General features: G+C 23.9%; 1 pseudogene; it reads right to left on the reverse strand.

The window, feature by feature from the left end:
- Nucleotides 1–18,168: 18,168 nt before the first annotated feature.
- LOC136969919 (U4 spliceosomal RNA) lies at nucleotides 18,169–18,292 on the reverse strand (annotated as a pseudogene).
- Nucleotides 18,293–18,774: the final 482 nt, after the last annotated feature.

Consider the following 18,774-nt stretch of genomic DNA (forward strand, 5'->3'; position numbering starts at 1 on the left):
TTCAATTAGCCAGAGAAACCGCAAAAGATATCCTTCAGTCAATAGTAAAGTAGAGTAAATACCTCAGATGCAGCCAACTCGTTAATTATCTATAACCACAATATAAGGGTGATATGTGAGAGAAATAAAGTGGCTATTCTTTCTTCCAATTCACAGCACATACAGTTGACAAGAAGCAAAGTATATTAATACAATATCGATTGTATTCTCATTAAGTGAATATACATACTTTAATGATCTAACTTGTTCTAACTAATTAACTTGCTTACTGAAAATTTTCCCAAAAGTGCGATCGAATATAATCAACTTAATACGTACTGTTATCCATCTTACCCTCACCTAATCTTTTTTTTTAGTATATAAACAGTAATTTTTATTAAAAATTCTCATCTGCTCTTGGCAGCTGACTTAAGATTCGACTTTTGAAGGTATCATTTACAAGCAAGATTGTTAAGCAACTTAATTTTATATATTGAAATTGAAGGAAAGTATGAATAAAATTTATATTATAAATGTAGTTAAGGTTGATTTTTTTCTCCTTTTTTGAGTTTAATAATGTTAAGTAAGGTATTATGTTTTCCCATATGAGAATACTTTTACAGAGCTCGACACTCGAATTCAATAACCTATATTTATCGAAAATCGTTATATAAACTTCAAAAATGCCAGTTTTTGTATATTCGTGAGAATGATTAATTAGTTAAGTGAAACACTCTCCAGTTAATATGGGATTTACCCCAAAAAACAAGGAAATATACATGAACGAATAGGCATGTTAGTCTAGTAAAGACAATATTGTTCTATCTTGTATCTCCAGGAGGGCACATTATATTATTACTAAGTTCTATGTTATATTTAAAACACTCAATTTTAACTAAAACGTTTAATAGTATACGTTAAAAAAAATTCATATAAAATAAAATTTGATCGATACATTAATTTAATTCGTTTATTTGATTGATTGGTTACTTTAATTTTAAATTAATTAATATTTTAAAAGAAAATCGATTTTAATTGAATTTTTATTTTAAAAATTTCTCCTTAAAAAACGACGATTTTTAATTAAAAAATGCAATTGATTCTATATTTTTTTAAAAGTAAAAATTATTTTGTTTTTAAAAGTCAGATTATAATAAAATGATCAATTTTGTGAAGATGGAAATGAGAGAAACAAGAGCAATTCATATCTTTAAATAACTTTAAAGGGATTTCAAAGAATGTATTAAGTTCTTTGACTTGCAAATTGTATACAAATAGAGCGGCTTTCGTGTTTCTTGATGCATTTGAAAGGAATGATCCAACCGTTTAAATCAATTGAACCTTCATCTAAACATCGCACAACAACATTAACTTGATGTCATTGTTTTAAAATATCTAACGGTCGCTACGTAAACTATTATATTTATAAAAATAAATAACACGAAAAAAAAATAATAAATAATAATCTTCGAAAACTTCTCACTCAATTTGACATAATTAATATTATCAAGTGACCAATTATTAATATATTCCATCAAAATAAATATCTCGTTTATAATTATAATTATTTATTTTTCTTACTAAACGTAATTAGTAACGAAAAAAAAATTAATAGACTACTTTAAATTATCTCATTTTCTCTTCATCAAATTGCTATTTCTTTTTCAACGAAAAGCGACAATATATTGCTCATTACCGTCTGAAGTCAATTTGAAACGTTTATATATCGTGTTATTGAAAGTTAATAAGTGTTTTTTTAATATTTAAAAAAGTAATATTAGTATTATAACAAAGTTTTTACGTGTTATTAGCGATTTAAATACCAATGCCACGCGTTGCTTCGTGCGCTAATTATTACACTTCATGTTTTATGAGGTATAAATATTATTTACGTTAAAAAATTAAATGTACTTTATATAAATCTATGTACTTTTAATATAAATTTAGAAAAAAGAAGATTATTTATGTAATATACGATCTAATAGGGCTTCCGTAAATTACGTAACGCAGATATGGGTGAGTAAATATGTAAGTAATAGTTACAATGCGTTACAAAGGGGTGGGTATACAGATAATAGTTACGAAGCTGGGATGGAGGTGTTTACAAAAATGTTACGTAATGCTGGGCCCTCAACTCCTAGGTAACAGAGTGATTTATTTTTATTTCTGAAGTGCTACATGGAGAACCGTACTGTTTAAGTAATGTTCAAAATCACCACTCAGCCGGTTTGACGAAACACAAAGTTTATATTTACAATATAAATGTACAAAATAATACAAATTAGAGTCACCATTAAATATGCACAAACACTAATCCAACGACAACCGACTATTCCCGTACACGTTCGTCGAAAGAAACTCCTTACGACCTCCACAAACAGACTTGTAATTAACACCACCTCCGAGTCAGGAACAAGTTCGTACTAAACCACTGGAGATTACTTTATCCAGATTTCCGTGGCGTCCAACGAGAGAGTCAGTTAGCACTTCGATAACGACGATCTCCCTTGATCCGATCCGATCTTAAATAGTCGACGGCGTTCGAACCCTGCTCCAATCACATTCGAATGTTTCCACAACGGTCGACCAACGGTCACCTTCCGCCGGCCAATCGTCCGTCGTCGACGATTTGAAACTTAACGGTTCTTTCCAACGGAAGTTTCTAACGGCCGTTTCTAACGGCTTTTCCGTCATGAAAGTTCGTTATACCAAAACAGGGCGGAAATCGCTTCCCTAGGCGATTCCAAACCCTACAGTTTATATCACTGCTTTATGCAATAGCAATACATTATACATACAATTAATAAATATAAAATAGCATTACTCCATTATTCAATTAAGAAGGTTGATATGCGTTACGTAAATTTGGAGGTGAGTATGAGCGACAGAAGTGTTACAGGGATGGGATGTTAATTAAAAAGTATAAAACAGCGTTAAGGAAGATAACATATCTGATGAGCGAAGCGAGGTAACGCGACGCGACGATGTGCGATGCGAAATTCATCGAATTCAAATACTCTTGTGTTTACTGATATTGATTATTCAAATGCTAAACGAATCTATTTTAAAAGTAAGAAATTTTCTTATAAGTAGGTAACTTTCTCTTGTAAATATTCATGCTTTCCTTTCGTATTTATAGAAGGTAAGAAACGATTCTTACCACCTACAAACTGGTTCTAATTGAATTTTCGCATCCGAATTTCGAGTTTTCATTAATCTTAAGCTTAATTGAGTTCCGTTTGTTTCCAATTTTAGGATTACTTTAACTATTTTTCTTACAAATAATATCTTAAAATTTCATTCATTAACTAAAGATGGGAGGAAGAAAAAAAACAGGAAAAAGAAGAGTGAAACAAAAGAAAGGAAAATGTTTTTCAGATTTTTAATGAATTTGTGTTTTAAAATAAACTTTTCACTCGGTAATTCATTAAATCATGTACTGTACATCTAATATTCAGTACATAGATTAAATTTATCGAACAAATTTAATTAAAATTCGTATTTAAACTAAATAAACCTTAGTTAAGTTGAAATTCCTTTTCAAGTGGTAGACAAAGAGAAAGAAGGGGGAAAAAAATATAAATTTTAATTTTTAGAATTTAAATAAATATTTAAATTAATTTAATATTGTTAAATCTTAATTAAAACAACTTAACGAAGGTCTAAATTTTAAACATTTATCTTCAAGAGGGAGAATTCTTCTTGGAATCTATACGTATACTGGTATATAAACATTATTGTTTGCTTAATATAATTTTAAAATTTATATTTTATTTATTATGTTAACAACAATATACATTGAATAATTTTACAGAAATTTCTTCGAAAAATATTTATTTTTATAAAAATTAAATATTTAAATATATTGTTTAATTACTAATTTAAATGTATAATGAAACATTTATATTATTTCTAATTTTCTATTGTTATTTTCGTATTTTGTAATCAAGTTTATTTAAATTTATTAAAAGTAATAATTATAATTTGCATATTTTTAAATAAATTAAACATTTATCTAATTATTATTATGTTTATGACTAAAGAATACGTATAATAATAATATTAATTACTAATTAATAATGATGAATTTTCTAAAATAATATGTTTATGTACTGTACCTGTACATAACATTTGTAATGAAATAAATCATAAGTAATTATTAATTATAGTTTTATCGGCATTTTCCTTTCACATGGAAATCGTTAATTATTAAAATGTATAAAAAATTAATTTATTAAAGATACAATTTGTAATTATGAATATTTTTAATCAGTGAGCAGCGAGCTACTGGTTGAAAATTATGTGTTCTATCAATTATAATTTATAAGATTTTATTTAATTTCAAGTAGAACAATCATTAAATTAATATACTAAAAATTAAATATAAATATAACCTGTAATATTTAAATAATTTTAATTTATTTTAACCATTTTCTTATTATATACAGTACAGTACTTTTCCCTTCCCAGATGAGGGCGACTTCCTGTATATCTTTAAATAAATAAATAAAATCGATTAAAATTTTATAATTTTATAAATTATTTTTAGTTAAATATTCAAATTTAAAACGTATAAAAAATATTCTTTATTAGCAGCATTATTTTTCTCCTTCAAATGGGAATATTTTAAATCAAACAGCCTTAAAAAAATTGTTTTAAAATACAAAAATTAAAATAAGAAAGTAAATTATTTATAAATATTTTGTAAATATGACATTAAATCTTACTTTATTTTATTTTTTTCCCTCAATATTCTTCCATCTCAAATCATCATTTTAATAAATAAAAAATAAGTGAACATTGTTCTTACATTAATGATTATTAAAGTAATAATAATCTTTATCAATCAAAGAAGATTTTCTTATATTTAAGTAGAAATTTATTTTTTATAAAAGAATAATTTAATAAAAAATTCATCAACTGTCAGAAATAAATAAATTTTAAAAAAAATCATTGTAAATGTAAAGATTTAAAGTATTTAAACTGATTATTAACAATTTTAATTAATAGAATCTTTAATACATCAACAAGAATAATAACAATGATTAATTAAAAAACTAATAAATAATATTTTAAATTTTCGTCGAATAAACATTGTTAAGTTGTAAATAATATTATTAAATTAAATAAAAAATATATTAAAAATATTTAATTTTATATAAATTGATGAATTAATTAATGAAAGTTTCAAATTATAAATATATAAAAATTAAGTACGTTAAAAAAAATAATTTCAAATGTTTATTAATAAGATTATATATATATATTCATGCATTTATTAATTAATAAAAGTAAAATATGTAAATTAAAATTTAATTAAATATTTCCTCGTAAATTAAATTTAAAAAATATATTCTTATAATAAGATTAAAAAGTGAAAAGTTTTATATAATAAAATTTTATAATTAAGTATAAATTAAACTATTTAAAATTTTATATGAAAATCGTAAATACCTCCCTGTTAAATGGTTATAATCCCTGTAATTATAGGCTCTAAATATGATGTATGATAAATTAATAGATGTTTAATATACAGTCAAACCTCGATATAGCAATCATCTAATTAATGCCATTCTCATAAAGCGCCAATGAACGGATCTCTTCCCCATGTATCAGTATGAAATGAACACCTCAGTATCTGTGAATCATTAAATGTAAGATTTAGAACTAGTGTCATCGTTAAATCTCGTGACTTTCAAATTTTTAAACTCGAAAGTTGTGTAGCTCACATTACTGTATGTAATAAACAGCACCTCATTATTACGAATAGCACACGAATAGATTTATCTACTACCCACAGTTTTTATTGTCTGAGGTTCTTTGATTTAGTATCAACTTCAGAAGTGAATAAATGGCACTAAATCGAGGTTTGACAGTTATCAACATTCGTATATACTAAAAAATACTGTGCTGAAAAAATAAACGATAAGCAGCACCTCATTATTACGATTAGCACATGAATAGATTTCTTTATTATACACAATTTTTATTGTTCGAGATTCTTCGATTTAGTATCAGACGCCAATAAATGGTGCTAAATCGAGGTTTGACCGTAATCGACAGTCATATATGCTCAAAAATACTGTGATGTATAAATTAAGATTTCTGTTAATTTGTATTGTATAATTATATTGATTTAATAAAATAAATAAATCAAATTGTCAATAATTATATATACATATTTTTAAATTCATTTTTAAAACAATTCAGACATTTTAACGCCATTTATAAGCGTTAAAGAGCATACAACAGCTCATTATTAAAATATACTTTTAATATATTTACATAGATAATTTCCTAATGTTGATACTTTAACAAGAAATGAAGATATTATTGTTATTAATATTATTATTTTTTAATAAAAAATTCATTTTTTTATTAAAATTCATTGCCATATTTTAATCTGATAGATTTAATTTGAAATTTAGATTACTTTAAAGTATAGACAAGTGAATAGCATTCTGTTTAATCACTTGAATTTTAAAATTCTATTCAGATGAGTTGTTGATCTTTCAGCTTTCTACTGGTTAAGTCAACAGAGCTTTCATGATGATTTTTCTATAAAAAAATGTATATATAATAATAATATATAATAAATTTTATTTTATTATTTATTTAAACTTACATACTAATTTATATTTTGTCGATAAGTTTAGTAAAATAATTTTTATAATATATTTAAAATTAAATAAATAATAAAAAAAGTTAATTTTACTAGTTATATACTTTGATCTATTTAATAATAAACAAATCCCTGCCTCTCTAGTTTTTAATTTTATTTTATTAATAGAGTTTATCTAAGTTGATTATAAATATTAGATTTTTAATCATAGATCAAAATTTAATTTATTTTTTTTTAAAGTAAGTTATTTGTTAAAATATAATTTTTCAAAAATTTATTTTCCATTCTTGATATGCTTAAATTTTTCTAAAGTTAATATTTTTCTTTAACTATAATCCAATTAAATAAATTGAGTAATAAAATTTTATAATAAAAATATCGAAATTAATTTATAAAATTTGATTGTTTAATATTTTCATCGGTTATAAAATAATTAGAAAAAAATTTAATTAAATTTTTTAAAGCATTCGTCATAATTTATGAAATTTAATTTGTAAACAGTTTATTTTTTATCGCTATTTTATATAAAAAGTATGTTAAGAGTATTTTAAATATCAAATTTAAATTGTTAAAAAATAAATACAATTTCTTAGAACAATAATTCTTAATTTGAGTGCTGAATAAATTCTAAATAGAATCTAATATGCTAATATTGAATTTTAAAAGAAAAAGATGAATTGATAGAAATTCTTTTTATTATTTTTGTTATTGTTACTATAGCAGCATTGATAAATTATATAAAATTGGTTCATTCGACGTCAATTTTATTTTATTCTCACTAACGTATATACTTTATTTTATTTAAATTTATTCTTATATACAATGAAAGAAACATATTAAGTTTATAGGAGGTTAAGAAAAACCTCATTTTTTGTGACTTTATCAGTTCATAATGCCAGTATACCGTAAAGGAAAGATAGACGTGACAGTAAGAAGTTTTCACCCCCTTTTCTATACCAATCTTTCTTTGGTTTTCGCTTCTTGAATGTGTCTTTCTACTACAGAACTCTAAATGGATAGAGAAGGTGGATGTTGCGGCGAAATTATTTGATTTCTCTACACGTTTCGACATCCCACTGTTTGTTCGTTTAGCAATGTCCTCTCTTCAATAGTTTAGTCTGACAAAAATTGAAGTTTCTTTCTTGTCATGAGTAACATTCCAAAAATTCAGCTTTGATTTTTCTAAACCAATTTTCTCTCTTCCTTTTTTGTTCTCTTTTTAATTTCGAAATGATTTTTTTCGCTTTATAGATCCGAATAAAATCTATATTAAGCTCTGTAATTTATTAAGATGTAACAAAATCAATTCAAGAATATAAATGTATAGTGGTTTATATAAGTTATTAATAACTTTTGTAGTTGGATAGTCAAAAATAATAATCTTATTTTGTTCGATAACACTTTTACAAGCTGATGATTATCAAAAAAGGAAACATTTTTTTCATAAAAATCTAATAAATTCGCATTAATAATGCATGCGAGTTTGTAGGAAAGATGCCAAAAATGATATATATAGAGAAGATAATTTTTTGTATAATTGGGTAAAGTTCTGTGAAGTGATTTTTTTAAGTTATTAATTAAGAAAAAATAAATAAAATATACAAGAAACATTATATATAAATATAACGGATGCGTATTTGTTTAATATTTTATTCTTTAATTTCAAGCTTCATTTAATAAATTGTGCTTTTCTAAATCTCAAATTTTATTTCTTTTATACTTTTTTAAAAATAATTTGTATGTAACAAAACGTACATAATAAATTTCCTGTTATTAAAACATAATAGGAACTGTTTAATATGTAAATCCCTCTATATGAAAATGTATGTAGTTGATAAGAATTTTGTTGTAGAATTTTAACGTTTAACTAAATATAGGTATATATGTGTTTATAATAATTACAAGATATAATTCCTAATTTTGTCATGCAAAATTTGTATATGTAATGGAGTATTTCTCATGTTTGTCTCCTTTATAGTGAGTTGTTAGTATGCAGAAGCGTAATATATGTTGTGCAATGCTGTTCAAGTTAGTAAAGTTGGGTTTTGACCTCTTCAATAAATCGATAGTTTAAACTATTGACAGTAAGTATAACGGATAATATAATGATAGCATCAAACTAAATTTAACTATGGATATCAGAAATTAAGTTTAATACATGCTTCCTAATGCCTTTATCTACAATTTTAGCTAATAAATCTCTGGAAATATGATAAAATTCCAGGAAATAAAATTTTTGGAAAATTTTAAAATATTTTTAATTATTATTTCAATTAAACTCCCGAATTCTTTAGAATCCATTCTACATATTGACGAAATGAAATTATACATTTCTAGATTTCTAGGAGAATTCGAGATTTTTCACATTATGATTTATATCCTAGAAAATCGTATCAGCAGTTTACACAGACTGCTATGTAAATGAGATAATCTCTTCTGTGATACATGCCTATGCAAATAAGGAACCGAGTTACCGGAATAAAATGAGCAGAAAGTTATCGTAACCTAAGGCTACGCTGGCTAATAGGTCTGTCTACACTAGGCAGCATCATTTTCTTTGCCTTACAGCTAGAGAAAAGATTGTGCCTGCTGACAGTGCTGAGATGTTAAGACGCAATGGAGGTGTCATTTCGACTTTGCTATGCCTCTTACTGTGCGTGTCAATATGAGTTATAGCTACTTTGTGACGAGAAGACACAAGTAGGGCTATTATTTTGATTTAGGGAGGACACCAGACTAAGTGTATCCGCATCTTCATTCCTCTGCTTATTCATCAAGGGATGTTCAAAGATAATGTTATTGAAATAGCAACTCCTGTCATCAAAGGAATGCTGCTACAAATTTCAATTATATAATATGCATAAATTTATATATATAGATGCTATTAAATTTCGAACTTTTTTAAAAAAAATAATCATTTATAAAATAAATTAATAAAAATAACTATATTTCTGCACTAAGTAGTCTCCAAAAATTAATTTATAATTGTTTTGTAATATTCGTGAATTATTTTTAATAATTATAGAAAAATATTTGAGTTTAATGTATAAAAAAAATTTAATTTTAAATTTGTGTAATATTAAAAAATATTAATATGAATAAATTTATAGATAATTTTCAAAAATAATTTAAAATTAAATATATTTTAGATGATGGTTTCAATTAATAATCAACAATATAATGTATTGTACTTTACATACAGAACTGACTGTAAAATGCAGCATAAAATAAACAGAATCCCTTCCAAAATTATAAATAAATCGGAATTAACAATATATACAGTATTTTATAAACAATATTTTATTTATAAATGCATAAGTAAAAGCTTGAAACTACAGCAAAATAATAGGAACAGAAATTCTTTCTGGTTAATTGAAACATGATGTTTTATTTTAGACAACAATAAAAACTATAATAAAGTATTACTAGTGATGAATTATTGGAAGAGATTGTGTTCACGGGTCTAAAGTTTGTGTTCTCTATCTTACAATTTCATCTGACCAAATTTATTTTGTCAAAGAATTCCTGGAGACCGATTGGAAGAGTTTATCAATATCGGTCACAGAAGTCTAAGATATCTTGGATTTTATCTATTTGTGAAACTTTGCGGGTATATCTCAGATTTCAACTTTTTTCGGTATATATCATTAAAGCCATTTATAAAATTCTTTCTTTGCCACGTCTTTTTACATTAATTCAACTAAAAAAATAATAATTTAGAAATCTCATATTCGTTCTTTTAAATAATAAAAAATGTTTACATTATGATTTTTTACGTTAAATAACTTTCCACTAGAAATATTTTATTAAACACGTATAACATGAAAAATTTAAATATTTATATAAAGCTTAATTCTATAAAGGTTTCTATTATAAATTACATTTATATATATAAAATTTTAATAATTGTATTTTATAAGAGAAAATTAATATCGAAATATTTGAAGTAATAATATATTAATCTTGAAAAATGATGATAAAGTAAAATTAATTTAAAAATTTAACATAGGCGGTCCTTTGTCGATTGTAGAAGATGAACTTAAAGATTAATGTACTGTACTTCGATTGAACAATCTCCGCCTACTTTCAACATATCTTGATTTCATCAACCAATTAGCACTCAGAAAGTTGTATCTAAAATCTGATTCGCTAAAAGTTTTCAAGCTTAGAATCTTACATATTGGTCAGAAATATATCAATATTCATTATAAATTATTGTTTAATTTATTTTCTCTATTATAAAAGTCAATTAATAGTTTAAAATAATTTAATTTGCATGTATGATACTGTACGTCTCTATTTAAAATTAACATGGATTATACAAATTTAAAATATATATATATATATATATATAATTTTAATTTTATATATCTTAATATTATATTATCTATTATCATAATGTAAAAAAATTCAGCAACCAGTTGCATAACTTTCCCGGCAAAAAAGTTAAAATTATACACCTATATGACGCCATCTGTTATGAATTATTATAAAATGGCAAAAAGCTCAATTTTGAGGGTAGAGATGAGTTTTATAAAAAGTTATAAATGCTAATAACGTGTAAAAATCATTAAGTCGATCTCTTTCGAAATATGACACACGACCCCTCTAGCTCTCATCACCTAAATCTTTGATAACCAAAATTTAATAATATCAATGCTCCTAATACAAACCTCTTTGCGAAATTTCAGAAAGTTTGACACAAGCAATGGAATTATTAAGCTTTAAAGTGGGTGAACTAAATCAACCTTTTTCACACATACAAACATCCACACATACCAAAGAAAAAAAAAAGAAGAAGAAGAAAAGAAAAAAACCTCAATATTTTGGCATTTCGCGACTTTTCAAGGTCTCCTGAGTCAAAAATGTAAAAATCTTGGGGGGGAGTAATGTTTTAACCGATCGCCATACTTTCCCTGTTATATATAACAGCAAGGAAAGTAAAATTATTATCGCAATGATTTTATGAAATTTCGCATAAATATAAAAACAAATTTAAATATTCAGATATGTTTACGTAGTTTCCTTCACATTCAGTTAATTTTTTTTCGTAGAATTGCTTTGTATTGGCACGAACTTAGAGATTGAAGAATATTTTAATAAACAAAAATATAGGAATTTCCTTTTCATATTTGAATTGTTCTAAAAATATTTATCGAACTCATAGAAATTTTTGATACCAAAATCGTTTTGATACTTAAATCCATTTTCCAGTTTTGGTGGATAAGTTCAACACTCAGACAAACAGACGTCTGCAAACTACGTCAAGTGTTCTCAAAACATTTATTGGGCTGCAATTTGAAAAAGTTGTAGGTCTATAAATTCCCACTGTCTGTCCGTTCATCTTTAAAAAGACGAAAGACGAGACCAGATATGGAATGTTTGGGGTAGGAGACACCAATTAACTATATACGAACTTCCGGTTTGTACAGAAGTCACGTTATTTCAATTCAAAAATGTTCCCCTGAAAAGCATTAGCTAGATGACCGGCATGATTGTATTGTTGAAGGAAAACGTATGCTGTACAGGGGCAAGCCACTACTAATTTGAGGTGGAGAGCATATCTTTTTAAATTAAATAAATTAAAAATATGATTAAAAATTTCAGCCCGGAATTGTGAAAATATCACAATAAATAATTGCTCGTTTCAATTGAAATATTAACATAAATTATTTTTCGTAAAAACTGAATTTTCGAAGAAAATCTGAAATTTAATAAATAAAGTAAATTAAAATAATTTCTAAAAAAATAACTAATTTTAAGATTTTATTACAGAAAATCTAATGATCTCAAAAGATATTTAATGTTCTGATGATATCGTACATATATAATTCACGAATTTAACTTTTTCTTTTACACTAATCAAAGATTCGTAATCAAGAAACTTATATCAACGTAATCCTTTTGAGATTTCAAATGAATAAGATTGATTACTTCAACTTTTATCATTTAAAATAATCAGTTTGTGAGGTTTCCTTTACAAATTACAATTTACAATTTCTTTCTTTTTCTAAAAAAATAATAATAATTTTTATAAATTTTATTATAATCATTTTGTTTTTCTCTAAAAAAACTAAGATTTACAACATTCTCTATTTCGAAAACACCTTTAAAGAGACACTTAAAGCCACTTCTAGGATATAAAATAAAATATAAAGTGTCGTTAAGTTTACTGAAAAAAAAGTTATTTTCTTTGTTAAAATTTCTTCTAAATCGTAAATAATTATCATTATTTTTAATGAAAGATAAAGAGGTAGAAGTACGTTAAAATTAAATCTATAGACCTCATATATGTGTATATATATTTGTTATTTAAATATTAATTTAAGTTAATGTTAAAATATATTTATTTATGGAATGTCATACATCACAGTTCACTACTAAAAATTGATCGAGTTGCACAAGTTATAGTATAAAAATTTAATCTTAAATATATAAATTATATTATTTTTTTATGTTATATATATATATATTATGTAATATAAAAAATAAATCGTTTAACTTCAAGAAAACTCATTAATTTATGAAGTAATATTCTCTTTCTACAAATATAAGAGAAAATAAATATTTTTTAAAACTTATATTACAAGAAATATCAGGAAGATTAATTAATAATAAAGATTTTAATGGATATTCCGATGAATTTCATTTAGTTAAAAAGAAATATAATTAAACTTTAATCGTTTAGAATTACAGTTAAGTTAATGGTAAAAATATTTATTTATATTCTATATTAACTTTAATAACAATCGTTTATTTATTTAATAATAAAGCTATTTAAAAATTAAATAATCGATAATTAATTATATTTCTTTGGTATTTTAAATTTAATTATATTTAACAAAAATCATTACTTATTGTAATTAACCTTTAACATATTATATAATATTATTTTAATTATATTTAAATAATAATTAATTAAATATTAAAATTATTATATATTATTTTATATAACATTTAATTGTTGAATTCTATTAATAATAAATGTAGTAATATATCTTTCATTTGATTTATATTTAATTTTTAAAGATATATTTGATAGAAAACTTGCGAGAATTCTGCTCATAAAATATTAAAAGATGTTAATAAAAAAATAAAGAATAATTTAAAAAAAATCTAACTAAGACTTCAAATTAAATATGCAATTATCTTCAATTTTATTTAATATTATATAATAAATATTAATTAATAAAAACCTATATAATTTTTTTTTGTTATTAAACTAAGCTTAAGCAAGTTATTGTATTAAAAGTTTTTTTTAAAATTCTTTAATAATAATTATAATAAATACTCTTAAAAAGTAAATTAACGAAACATTGAATAATCAATTAAGTTTTATTTTATATTTTCTATTTAATTGCTATTTGATAAAAATCACTGGTATCCATTGTATACTACTTCTAACAGCATATGTTTTTCCATTAATCGATAGTTTCAAAACGTGGGTTGTAGTCTCAACATTCTTATCAACAATCTCTTCAATATCTTTGCTTCATTACCGCATTGTTTCTATCTCTATCATTGATTTTGAATTTGCTTCTGGTTATGCAATCACCGTACATTCTTACTTTATTCAATGGAGTTTTCCTACCCTTTTTTTATGTAGGATATAAATCTACATTTGTAGATTTTTTCTGCTTCCTCCTTCTCATCTTTTACAGTTGTTTCCTATAGTTAAATATATATATAGAAGTAAAAAAAATACATTTTTATTTTATAAATTTATTGAGTTTATTAAAAAAATTCTCTTTTCTTATTATTTAGTAAAGAAAAAAGGAGTAAAAAATAAATCATTTTGTATATCTTGAGGTATTGTATGTCAAGCGTTGTCAGATGTTTTATATAAAGAAACATCACTAAAATGAAATCGGTAGTGCAGAAACTTTAGTAATGTCACGGAATTTGACAAGTGTGTACTTTTCTGGTGAATCTTTTCGTGATGTATCTTTTTCGTGACGAAAGAACATCATATACTGGTAGAACATGTACTGTAGGGTTGAATTTATGATTTCTGAACGGTCTTTATAACGTAATTTGCTTTAAAGGCAGGCAGTTTATTTCTATATATTGACACAGCTTATACTTCATCAAAATATACTGCGAAAGTAAATCATAAATATACAAAATACATTAATATATTAAAATAATCGCAACATAAAAGATAAATTTGTATTAATAAGTAATACATATTTTTATCAGCAATTTTACTGATATAAAAATAATAAAAATATTTATATATTTAAAATTCCAAATTTTAAAATATTGCATAGATTAATTAATTAATTAATGAGATCTGTTATTTAAAATATTTTTCCTTTATTATTATATTTTTTACGTTCCTCCCTCATCTCACGATTTACGTATTTTTAATTACAAACATGATCTTAGAAAATTAATTAAGAAAAATTTTTCTAATTTATAGAACACGAATTAAAATAAAAGAATTTAAAATAATAAATAAATAGAATTATAATATGTAAACGATAATTAAGTATTCCATTTGCTTTAATTCTCACACGTCTCACGCAAATTTCGAATTATCACGAACCATTTTCATTTGCGCCAAAGTCTTATCTTTTACAAAAGTGAACAAATTCGAAAATTGATTTTGGGGAAAAAAAATAAATTCTTTTTATTTATTTATTACCAATTTTACTATATTTCATATTAATTCCATCAGTTTTTTAATATAAAAAATATACATATATATTTATTTATCTCTTCAGTTTTTGTATTTATTGAATTTTTCTTTGTGAAATGAATTTCAAGAATAAAATTTATAAATAAAAATCTATTACAGGAAAAAAGTACATATATATTAATGCAAAATCAAGGTTTTTCTTAAGCATTTTTTCTTATTATTATTTTTATTTTCCTGGTCTTATTTTATCTGGACTTCAATCAAAACACAAAACTGTGAATGACAGTCAGATATGCAAAATAGTTTTTTCTCCTTTCTTTTGCCCCTTTCTCTTTCAGAATTTCCATTGTTCAAGTTAAAGAAAGACATGATCTTACATATATAGGCTGCCTTCTATACTCAAACTGGCGGTAGAAATCTTTTTTTTCTTGTATTTTAAGGTTCCTATTTCCGTGATACTAGGGAACTCTTTCCAACTTTCTTGGCATATCATTACCATTTATGTATACCAATTACTTGAAAAATATCTCAAGAGTTCTTTTCTTTTGGAAAAATATTAGTTATTTTTTGCATTATTGTTATTAATATTATAAATTATTAATTTTTTTGACTATTTTCAATAATTGAAAGATAAGAAAAAAATCATCGAAACATCTGCGCCGTTTTCTTCCCTCTTGTCCATCATTTAGTTTATAAATATCTTAAAGAAATTACCATAAAAAATAAATAAATTCCCTAATTTTGATTTATTATAGATTATTTTTTAAATTTAATTACAGCAATTTAATCTGTAGTAAAATTATTTTCATTTCTTGAAGCAGCGGCATCCTTTTTTAAGGATATTTATCTTCTGCATCTCTAAGATAAACTTGAATGATTAATAAATAAATAGGTTTAATTTTTAATTTTATTTTTTCTAATAAAAAAAATGTTTTAAATATTTATTAAGAAGGTAATTTATTTTCGATTTTTTTTGTTTTTTTTGTTGTGTTTATTTATTTAATTTTTACTTTTAAATTAGAAAAATTTATATTTATATTATTTTATATAAAACCAAACAGAAAATTTCTTGAAATGAAAAATATTAATTAAAATAATCGTTTATCTAAAATAATCGTGTAATTAAAACATGTTTAATCACGATATTTTTATAAAAATAATTTAAATAAACAGAAAATAAATAAATAAACACAATAAACTTCAAAAATGTAAATATTAATATTTACATATTCTTAAAAAAATAATTTATAACTTTCAACAAATCACGAAATTCGTTAGATCGAAATTTTTCGTAAGTAAAGGACCAATATAATGGCGTTAATCGATAGACAAACCTATAAATTTAGTTTTATTGGTCATAAAAATTACATTACTCGTGTGAATAACTTTATTAATAGTATAAAACGGCTGTCATCGATAATAATGTAAATAGATTTTTCACCATTTAATGTAAAAGTTAGATATGTAATTTTATTTGTATTATTTTCATTATAACACTCGTACAAAGATTTATTTTAAACATATTTTCCAGATGGGAAATTTTATATTAAAATTAATTAACGTAGCTTTATATATAGGGATATATTAAGTTTTATTTGTATTATTTTTATTGTAACTTTCTTAATTAAATTTATTTTAGATATATTCTTTCTGATGATAAAAGCATGCATTTATTTCATTATATTAAACGTTTACACTCTTAAATAATTTAGTTTAAAATTAATGCAATTTTATATAGTTATAATTCAGTACGGATTATATTTGTTTGAGCCCTAGGCGCAATTTTGTTATAAGGCTCTGTTATATAAAAGAGGTTTTTTTATATTAAGAAGACAGTAAAATCCTTAAATAATAAGTTTTTACTTTATTATATACTCTTTTTAAACGTTCACTAAATTTTAAGAGGCTTATCTTTTTGCTATGTAGTCTTGGAGGCCGTAGGCGCGCTCCTAGAGCCTATTTAGTTGTAAAAAAACATCATTTTTCTAATTATAATAAATTTTAAAAATAATTTTCTTAATTTATACTTGATACTTGACTATGAAATCAATAATAAAGATAAAATTAATTTTCGTTTAGTGTACACGAGTTAGAGAAATGATACTTTTTGTTAACTTATTTACAGTACACTTTAGTCGATAAAATGTAATAAACATCATTTCTCATTTTAGAAATTACCACAGAAATTAGAAAGTCAAAATATATTAAAGTTCCAATATTACAGAATTAAATTAAACAACGATGATTGATCAAATAACCGATAACAAGTTGGAAAAATATTAAAATTGATATACAATATTCATTAACGAATGGATAATAATAATCATATATTTGATATTTACTTGTACGTAACATAATTTTTAAAGTAACTAATTAAATATTTATGTCCTTTTTCTAAAAATTTAGTCATATTAGAAAGTATATAAAATGGAAAATAATTTTCTAAAAGAAAATCTCTGCAAAACTTTTAAGGATTAAAGTTAAAGTAATAGTAGTGTTTCGTCGTTTATTTTATTTGTTTTTTTTGTTTTTTTTTTTTTGCTTTTTTTTTGTTTTAGTTTTATAAAAGTGCCCACCAGTGGCGGAGCGGTTCTGTCACTAAACACTGGGAGTTCGGTCGCGGGTTCGCGCCGCGCTCGGACGGACTGGCCACGTTGAGTTTTCCGGGTTTTCTCCACGTTTGTAACACCTGAATAGGGACCAGTTTCCCTTACAAGAGCTCCCAGAAGGCATTTTCCCTGGCGTAACATCGTGCACCAGAGAAGGCAACGGGGAACCACTCTGGTTGTAACTTCCCCCAGGATACACCTTGACGCCTTAACTAACCACTTATTAACCTGCGCCAGGTGCTCGCCGACGTCAGTTTTCTGATATGGCACGCAGAGAGAGAGAGAGTTTTATAAAAGATTTTAAGATTTATATATAATAATTTATATTAGTTTTAGAGAATTGTTGAAACTTTAATGATTAATATTGGAAATGATTTTCAATTAACAATAATTACGTTTCGGATGAACCTCCCAACTATCATATCGCCTCTGCATTAAAGTGGTATTATTTACTTTGACATGTTTATATTTAAATATTTAAAACTTTCAAGAAAGCTAATAGTTTATTGTAAAAATTGCTTAATTTATTATAAAGTTTTACTTAGCTTTTATATTAGTTTTACAGATATATATATATATATATATTAAGTCATAATAAAACCTTATGAAAGTTCTGTAAGAGATCAAGGTTTGTTATTAAAATGCTAATATGCTAAAAAGGTTTATTGATTTATTGTAAAAAGATGACAAATATAGTTAAGAACCTAAAAATAAATTATAAAAATGTCTATAACATTACAAACTGAGCTTATCTGAGAGAGGTTTTTCCGTTTTTCTCTAGTTCATACTTGAGAGGGAGTCTGAAAAACATTTATTACAAATTATTAGGTTTCATATATATTAAGAAACAAACGTTTACTTATTATTTAAATCGAATATTATTATATAAACAATATACTACAATTTTAAATATACCAAAGCTC

Source organism: Centruroides vittatus, unplaced genomic scaffold (assembly GCF_030686945.1).
Source record: "Centruroides vittatus isolate TY-2023 unplaced genomic scaffold, ASM3068694v2 contig_1824, whole genome shotgun sequence".
NCBI classification, from domain to species: Eukaryota; Metazoa; Arthropoda; class Arachnida; order Scorpiones; family Buthidae; genus Centruroides; species Centruroides vittatus.